Raw genomic sequence first — 10652 nt, 5'->3', positions numbered from 1 at the left:
TGAAGACGAATACATCGACAACATTCCTATGGATGAAGCTGAAGATTGAAAAAAAAAATTGTTTTAATAATTTAATGTTTTTGTATAACTTGAAATGAAATTGTATTATTAATGTATGTATAATATATTGTATTATTTTATATTCTTATTAACAATTATCCAGATTAACCGGTGAAAAAAGATTGAAGTCCATGCTTTTTATTTTGATATATTTTTTTTTAATAATAATCATTACAATTTTAAATTTATTTCAATAACTTTTCGAAGTTTATACATTTTAATAAAATATAAGTTCATAAGGCATATTTTTTGTTTAATAATTAGATAGGTAGAAGTCTGTAAACTTTGTTTTTGCTCTGCTGAAAAATTTATAGAAATGGACTACTACCGTTTTTGCCCTGTACCCTTCATATAGATATAATTGACTACATTTCTAAAAGTTGTAAATAAGTAATTTAACTCTATATTACGCTTTGATAGTTCAAACTGTTTAAATAAAACGTAATGTGAATATTTAATAATTACAAAGGAATCCTTTGTACGAAATATGTACCTAATGTATATCCAATATTGTTGTTATAGTTCAGTCTGCAATATGTTTTTGTAAGTATTGAATTAAATCAAATAAAGCGTTAAAAAAATATGGTTTTGAGAATTCCATCTACAGAATTTATAAAATTAATAATATAAGTTTAATAATAATTTAACATGTACTATCCATATAGCTAAGTAACTTATAAGTCAATTATACCGATTTACCATAAAAAAGTATAGTCTAAATGTTTTGAAAAATTTAACTGTAAATATTATAGAATATTAATGAACTTTTAGGTGAATAGCTTCAAGTATCTGTGATTAATATTTTTCAAAAATATAATAATAACTAAAATAATAAGATGAAAACTCTTATTTTTCATTTAAACATCCAATTTTCTAAAAATTAAAATTTTAAATGATTCAAAAAAAAAAATATTGCGGAACTATTTTTGGTACTTTTAAATAATTACAATAAGAAGACAATTGAGAAACTTTGTGTTACATTTTTAACCTTTTTGACAAAGCATTGCAAATTGTATCAACGTCAATAGATAAAACTAAAAATGTTTAAATATCTATAAATAGCTTAAAATTAGTACAAACATTTTAAAAACGTCATATGACTGTATAAAAAATAATAACATATGTTTGTGTGAAATATTTCGAGACTCTGCGACCAATGTTTTTTTAATTACAGGAAAATAAATAATAAGTTTGAAAAAAAATTGTTATTTTGTTTGAACTTTGAATACACAATTCGTTAACATTTTGGTTACAAACGATAATAAAAACAAAAAATAATGAATGGATTTTAATTTTTTTTTAATTGTACGAAACCTTCTACCTTGGGCTATATTTTTAAGCCTCGGAAATTAAAATTGAAAATGTTCTGCATTTTTAAGAGTAAAAAAACGTCAACATTTGATCTTCAAATAGGTTAAGTTACCCGATAAAAATCTAAAAAAAAATATTCCTTTTGTGTACTTGACAGCTAATGTATATGTGTGTACGGTAGGTAAGGTAAAATAACAACTACGTAACGTAAGTATGTGTTCAACACAGGCTTCGGATGATAAAATATATTTAGGGAGGAGGGGGCTAAAGTCCCATCATTATCAATTCTCAATGTGACGTTTCATGGCATTTTCATTTAAAAAAAAATCATGCCTATGTATTTAATATTTTTAGTTGCTATAATAAACTTATGAAGAACCTTTTACTAAATTGTTTAAGCCTTTTCAATCAACGAATAAAGTTGTATAAACAGTCATAGAATTAAACTAAATAAAATTGAAAATTGAAAATGTCTAAATGTATATATATAATATATATATATATATATATAAGGTATAAGGCTTATATAGCTCAAAAGGCGGCTAAATATTTTTTAAATATTAAGTACCATGTACGTATTGAAAATGCTAATAATATAATATAAGCATTTTGTGAAAATTTCAAGTATCTACGGTAATTCGTTTTTGAATTACAACAAAATATCAAAAATCGATCGATAGTTAATTTAAGGGTGAACATCCAATGTTAAAAAAACTTCAAATGCTTATAAAAAATTAATGTGATTTTCCGGTGAACTTTTTTTCACTGTAGGTAGAAAAACTTATGAGGAATCTTTTATTTAAATTGTAAATCTTAGATAATATATATAAAGAAAATTTTTTATAAATTTTTAACTCAAAATAATATGCAAATGTTCGTGATTTATGAATTTTGTAAAAATTCTAACTTTAAACGCTTATTAAAATATATTGTGACTTTGTATTTTCGATATTTTTAAATTGTATAGTATGAACAACTCATGAGCAACCATGTATTCAATTTTCCAACTTTTTGACCAAGCAAAAATATTGACATTAAAGTAAAAAAATCTACATAAAATTAAAAATGTCATAATATGTGTTTAAAATAGCTCAAGAAGCGTAAGAAAAATTTAGTGAAAATTTCAAGTATTGACTGTTATTTGTTTTCGAGTTACCTACATCAAAAAAACAATATCGATATTGTCAAAAACTAGTATGGCGTAAAAATCCTCTTTTTTCCATAGATTTTATTTATTTTTCCCGATTATTACTAAAAAAAAAATGCTGAGAGTTTTGAATTTTTACCTCTGACAAATTCCAATTCACTCTACTTAGAATCTAAAATTACATTGTTTATTATGTAGTTCTGATGTGAAACGCAATTATAATAAATAATTACAAAAGTGATAATATTAGTGGGTATTATATTGTCATTCAACACGTCAAGTTGAATATGATAAAACACAATATTATATTTACCTGAACGAAATAGACAACAATTATATTATTAGATACGCATATGGTATTCAAACACTTTCCCAAATAAACAAAGACATAATCCATGTACGAAGTATAACTATTAAGTTTATCAGCATAAATGCAGCAATGCATATAAACATTTTACACAAAGCCAGCTTTTAAATTTTAGATTTCACGAAAAAAATACATACTTGTTATTAGTTATTAGATACCAAACAGACATTTTTGACTCCACGTTTCTCGGTCAATAGTCTCGAGTACAGAGTTCTTACGCAAAACAAAACACAATTTTTGTGACAAATAGCGATTTTTCCAACTCTTCTGTCTTTTATGACAAATTTGTATTTTACAATTTTTTCTAAACATAAAGCAAGCCTAAGCGCATTTGTGTAGTATTCCGAGTCATCAAAGCCTGTCGATTTTTTTTTGACTATTTTCCTCGAGTTATGTGTTTATATTTATTATTACCTAACAAATTCGTTTAGATAATATTATATAATTGCAATAAAATTGATATCATAGTATACAACGTTATTTACAGTTGTGTTAGAATAACGAGCTTTTTTACAACAAAAACAGCTAACATTATGTAATGGACCAAAAAATCACAAGACACATCAATATTAATAAGTAAGTAATCTAGTCACAAATCAGTCCTGCCACATTTTATATTCAATAACTCAGGTGCATTTATATGATTTTAGTAAGTTTTCACTCAATTAATACCTATTTAAAATACTAAACCTTATTTTTATTTTAACATTATTAGTAAAAATAAAATAAAACTTAACTATTAAACATGTATTAGTTTAGAATTGAATAATAATTAGTAGTTTATTAAAATTAATTAAAATGTAAGTAACATGTAATAGCACCATGTTTTTAAACAACCTACATTCATATGAAATAAGTCTAAATGTTTAAATTGGTCATAATAACATTTATATAAATATAGCTATAAAACTATTTAAAATTTAAATGATATTTTCCAACACATATTTTACGATTTTTAAAAATGTTTTATGCTTTGTAATATTACCTACCTATTCGATTAAATAATACATTCCTATATATTTTTATTTTTGCTACATTATTTTTAGTACCTATATACGAGTAGTATTCTATGTTCATATTTTTTCTTATCATTAATAGTTTTAAGGAACGTTTACAAACAAATAGTCTAGTGACTGAATCCCTAGTGAATATCCGCTTAGGTCACTCAGTTTATCTTGTTTAACTTCATACAAGTATTATTACAATAACGTATTATTAATAAGTATACTACTCAAATACTCAATTTAATTTAACCTATACTCGAAAAAATTATTCTTATTTGTATACTGCAGGGATATTAATTTTATGAAGTGTTTTATAAAAATATTTATAGGTTATTTATGTTTATTTTTATTGTTATAATTATTAATTGACGTATTGCAATAATATAATTTCATGTCGATTTTGTTTACAAATATAAATGTGTTCATAGTTATAATTTTCATGATAAAACAATATAATAGACATTTGTGCCATACCACATAATTGACCTGATTTAAGTATTATTTACACTATAATATATAGGTACATTAAACCTATTGTTGTTAATGTTCCTAAAAGAAACCACAAAAACGAGCAAAAATTATAATTTATAAATTTTTAATTAACTATACATATTGTAACCTGTAGTATCCATAAAAGCATATGGACACTAATACATATAAATTAATTTAAAATAATAAACCAATATTAATAAGTACGCTAAATAAATGTCTTTATTTTATAATAATGTTTGGTTTGCTTTTTAACTGTGATTTTATCAATACACTTAATATGGTAAAAAACATATACTTATTTTAACTAGTAAGTAATTAGGAGGTGATTAACAAAGTATAAAAAATTTTAAATTAAGTAATACTAGGTATAGCTTACCTAAAATTTACTATAATTATTAGCAATTATTACGTTAAAAATTGGTACTATAATATCAAATGAATCGTGAATATAATATATTAGTATATACTTTAAATATATATATATTATATGTTTTAATTGTACAGCAATCTCTACTTGGACAACTTTCAAGTCAAACAATTCAAACATAGATACGATACAAGTCATAGAAACCCACAAATAATAATATGTTATCACACGTCATCTAAGGCAATACCTACATCAACAAATTGTTAACAAATTATATTGTCTTAGCTTTGAGTAAGAAGAAATTAAAATAGAATAAAAACCAAAAATATGCAGTTAGAAATTTAATCACGTATTACAAACCAAATAGTCAAATTATTTTTCATGTTCCCAAAGCTCAACTTTTTAATACTCACACATCGTTTAATGACGATAACACCACAAAGTTTAAATTGTACACAACTTAAATAATGTTATTTCACTTATTTTTAAACTAAATATTATACAGATTTCTATATACAAAATTAATACAACATTACCAGAAACAAATAACAACAAAAGCAAATACAGACACTAGGTCTTAGACTGATATATATTTTGAAATTGACACAGCAAGGAACAATTTGCGGACTCGAACTTAGCATCCTTAGGTACGCTATTATTATTTTTATATGTAAAATACTGTGGAGTCTAAAATATAAAGTATAGACTATAGAGTATAGACCATGACCTTATTCACCCCTGTCTTGGTTATGTAAGTTTTAACCATACCTCACATATTATTTCACTAATACAAATTCACAAAGTCAAAACAACATTTATTAATATTACAATTGCATTTGTTACGCACATTAATACAATTAATTCTTGTTATAAAATTAACATTAACATCAAATAAATTTAACAACAGAACACAATTTAGAAATACTATAGACTTCAATGATACTTTACTCTTCTATATATTATTATCTACCAATTACAATAAATGTTTTCAAAATCTTGAATTAATTAATTATTATTTTTATGAGAAACTAAAAAAAAAACGATAAATTGTACTATAGAGTAGACTATAATAATGATAAAGAACTCAAATCGGAAACATTTCCAAGTGATTGGTATCAATTCATCATTGCACTCATATTTGTAACAATAATACAGCTATAAAAATAAAACGAATACCAAACCTAGTCTCAGACTTGCTGTATCTATATTCAAAAATATTACCTAAACAACATTTTATCGAAACAAATAATCGACTTCAAAGATAAACTAAAAATCCTAAATTAAAAATAATAAAAATACTATTTTTATATTTTACATATTATTATAAAGTTATATCATCATCAAAAACTATATTTCGTTTTAAATTTTAATACCCGAGTTTAGTAGCTCAATAAAAGTCACATAATATATTACTTTCATTACCTATGGATAAATTATATTATTTACTTTTTTCATTTATATTCATGTATTATTTTAGCATTTAAATTATATTATTCAGAGAAAAATGTCTAGTGTGTATTACCACAATATACTTTTATATAGGTATTGTATACGAGGGTGTGGAGTATATACCAGCTATATGAGACTATATTATAATCTATTTCCACTATTATTTTTATCCACAAACACGCGTAAACATTTATTTTTCTTGTACCAACCAATTTTAAATTACATATACATCAATACTATTATTATTTATTAGTAAGTACCTACAAATGATTTTAAATTATGTCGTAATTAAAAATATACCTATACATTGTAGTGAATATCAACTTGAACTAATTTATTTAATACATTTTTACCATTGTAATTTTTTTTTATTAAATTTGTTTCCGTTTGCGTACAAATATCATTATTCACACTGATTACCTACTGAATACTTAATAAATAATAACTATTTATTTTTATCGTAAAAAATATGTACCTACCTCAAAATATATTAACATGTACACTATTCCTAATGAATTCCTTGAAAGAATAAAGAAATTAACTAACTAAAAATCACCAACAGAGTCCCAACAAATACAATAATACATCTTTTTTATTCAAAGTTCTATCAAATAAAGTTTAATTTTCGAACAAATAGACAGAAAACTTAATTATTAATACTGATGGAAAAAACCTGGTTAAATAAACCTACCTATGTACTAATTCAAACAAAATAATTACCGTTTTAGAAATCCCTACATTTTTAAAAATAATTTACACTACATTAACGTTTTAGTTTGGAGAATAAGGCTTTCTTTTTGACCAATTTTGTTATGCACGATATCAAAACACTCTACTTTTTCGCTCAACAAATGCATCTAGTAGCATAATTTTAAGTAAAAAACTAGTAGAGAGGAGAGACAAATTCATTTATAATCAATGGAGTAAATGAACACGTAAATTGATATTTGATAATATTCAATAGTTTTTCATTATTATTATTTGAGAATCACCTACAGAATTATTAGCTTATATTACAAACATTACCATACCTACCTAGTAGATACCTGATTTTCATCGAAATTTATCAAATCTTCCATACTATCTTTACATTTATTTAATTTTTTCACCACCTATAATAATTATACCACCTAAATTTTCTATTTATTTAAGAATTAACTGTATACACTAAATATAAATATTACACCATATTACACATTTATAACACCTATACAGTAAGTACCTGTTTCTATAGACAAAATATGTCTTTTAATTAATTTTAATTAACTTGAAAAAAATCCTTTCGTATGCTAATTACTATAATAACTATACATGTATAAATCATAATATTATTTGGTATTCTATTTCTATTCAAGACAATTCAAATAACTTTGACAATTTAACTATAGACGTAATAGTACTTACGTCTATAAAAGTAACATAACGAGTGGTAAATTTATTTAAGGTATAATTGAATCATTAATCTCAAGACTTTTACAGTTATTTAAATAAATATATTATTTTATAAAAGTAATATCCGTTAGAACCTAAGTAGATTCTAAGATTACTTAAAGGTAAAACTAGTTCAGAGTTTCATACATTCGGGGCAACACATTCTAAGGGGGTGGAGAAAATGGATAGTTTTGTCTCTAAAAGTAAAATATCTGAGGAGAAAATGCCTTGCTCCCCCCTTGCCCATCAAAACGACATAACTCTGGGTTAGATTATAAGTTAGGTATAAATTTAACCCTGGCAAGCAGTTGACATTTTGAATATACATAATTTAAATCATCAACTAAATCTTAGAAGAAACCAAATGTTTAAAGTAAACTATTCCGATTTAACTTAAAAAGCTATTAATCACTAGTTGTACTACAGTAGAACCTCGATAAGTCTAAAACCTTAATAAGTCGAAATAAATGCTGTTCCCTTCTAATCTAACCTTAGTAAGTCGAAAACCTCAGTAGTTTATTATGACTTTTATAGATTTTTAAATACAGCGTACCTACATAACTTAGATCTTACAAATTATTAAATCTTCATAATCTTCCTAAATTCAATCAAATGCCTCAATAAGAAAAAGTCACAAGACAGTAAATTTCATAGATTGTTATCATTTCAATAAAAATAAAGTACCTACGAGTACATTTTAAAATATAATTATAATAATCAAATAAGAGGTACTTTTAAAACAATAACCTAACCTCAATCATATTTTAATGATACCTAAATTTTTTTAAACAAGGCACGATTTTTATGAAAAAAAATATGATTAACGTTGTTATTTAATTCAGTTGCAAAATATCACTCGGCATATAATAGCTACCTATGTAGATATTCACATTTAAATCATAAACTCATAATATTTAACATAGTTACTGATACAATTTATATACCTAACAGAACTTTAAACAAAATAGACTCATTATATTTAAGTTAGCCAAAATAATTTTCCGAATAAAGAACAATAATATTTACACTTAAAAAAGGTTTTGTTATGATGGTTTTATTTTTAAATATTTAATAATCAATAATATATGTGTACGATACGTTATTTTTGGTTAGCCTAAATTTGGTAAAAGACTTAAATATAAAAAAGATCATCAAAATTACAATTTAATTATTAAAAATAATTATTATTAATATTAAAAAGTTATTAAATACCTACTAAGATTTTACAACAAATTATAAAAATAATAGGAAACTAAATGAAACCACTTAATTCCAATGCAATGCACGGTACACACTACACACAAACAGTAGCAACGTTTTTTATATTAATTAATATTTTACGATAAATGACTATAAATTGATAATAGACATAATATTCCGATTATTAGATATCGTAAATCACATCAAAAGTCTATAGGTACTTATCGCAATAAACCAGTGGGTAACACTAATCACATTATAAAATGGTAAGGTTCAATAATTAAGAATACTGGGGAAATAACAATGTTTACTATATACCCAGGTTATGTTAGTCAATATTTCAAGTTACACCAGTGAACTTTTTTTGTATATTTTTAGTTTTTTATGAGCTTTTATGATGACAATTAATGAAATGAAAAATACAAACAAATAAATTATAAAGTATTTAGTCCAAATAGGATGACAATTCTTTTTAAACGTCTACCAAAGTATTATAGAGTAAAAGTTAACGAGCCAATGTAACATATCAAATTTCTGGATTAAAAAGCACTTACACAGAACACGTATCGGCACGTCAAATCGACATATTTATTTACTATAAGCGGAAAGAAGCTTATACCTCTAACAATATAGGTGGGTTACCTTGATTACTTATGTCTGTTGTTAATAATACTGAAATATGTACCTACATGACAGTTGAAAAGATTTTTGATAAAATATTCATACGACTCATTTCATTGTTGGACAGTGGACAGAATAAATGTGTTCTGAATTAAAAACCTAGTAACACTTGAAACTATATTATAATATACTTGAAACTTATTGTTCTCATTGTTAGAAAAAATTCTCTGGATCGAAAAAGAAGTTTAATTTCAAAGCATAAGTATACACATGGAATTGCAAATAGATATGGTCAATATGTAATCGATGATAATGTTTCAATGATTATCATTTTATTTTAGTATCAAAATCATTCGACAAGTTCGTAATATTAAGACTTTTTTTGTTTTATCGACGACACTGTTGGAACTACTAACGTATTACTTCAAAACATACTGTTAAAAACCAAACGTACAGAGTATATAACATTCACCTTAGATACCTACTTGAAATGTACAAATTATTTGGTGCGTTACCACTTTGGTAATTTTTCACTCGAATAATGGCCCTAAATTTGTTAATTCAATTATAGATAAGAGAACTTTGTACCACGTGGAATGATATAAAAATACAATATGGAAAACCTATGTCTAGTAAAAGCCAAGGGTTTATGAAGCAAGTTGACTTGTGGAGCACATGCTAAGAATTTAGATATCTGAAATAAGTTTTAACTTCATCGTCTGGTTTGAATTTTATTAAATTTCAAAATAATAAATCACTTTATTCCGATATATTTTATAGAATTAACTCAAAAACAATAATAATAATAATATTTTTAGGTACCTACCTATCTATTAAGAGACCACCATATAAGAACCATGTTTGGTTGTATAGCTGAAAGAAATGGAAGATCGACAGTGGGGGAAGGGTCCATCACAACAAACTGTCTGATTTAAATATATACCCAGTTAACTTTCAAACAACCAAATGAACATGAAGAATGTATAACTTGGAGGAAGATAAGTTTGGTGAAATTGAGAACTGAAAAGTAGTAGGTACATGAACAATTAGATAAGTTTGATAATTAATGCACCAAATCTAATTTAATTTAATATTATTGTTTTAATATGTAGATGTTTCTATTCGAAATTGTGTGAAGTATTTTCAACAGTTAAGCATAATTAATAATGAAGACCAGTACCTGATTCCACTGCACTCGATGAG

Source organism: Metopolophium dirhodum, chromosome 1 (assembly GCF_019925205.1).
Source record: "Metopolophium dirhodum isolate CAU chromosome 1, ASM1992520v1, whole genome shotgun sequence".
Lineage (NCBI taxonomy): Eukaryota > Metazoa > Arthropoda > Insecta > Hemiptera > Aphididae > Metopolophium > Metopolophium dirhodum.
This window is presented reverse-complemented; position numbering follows the sequence as displayed.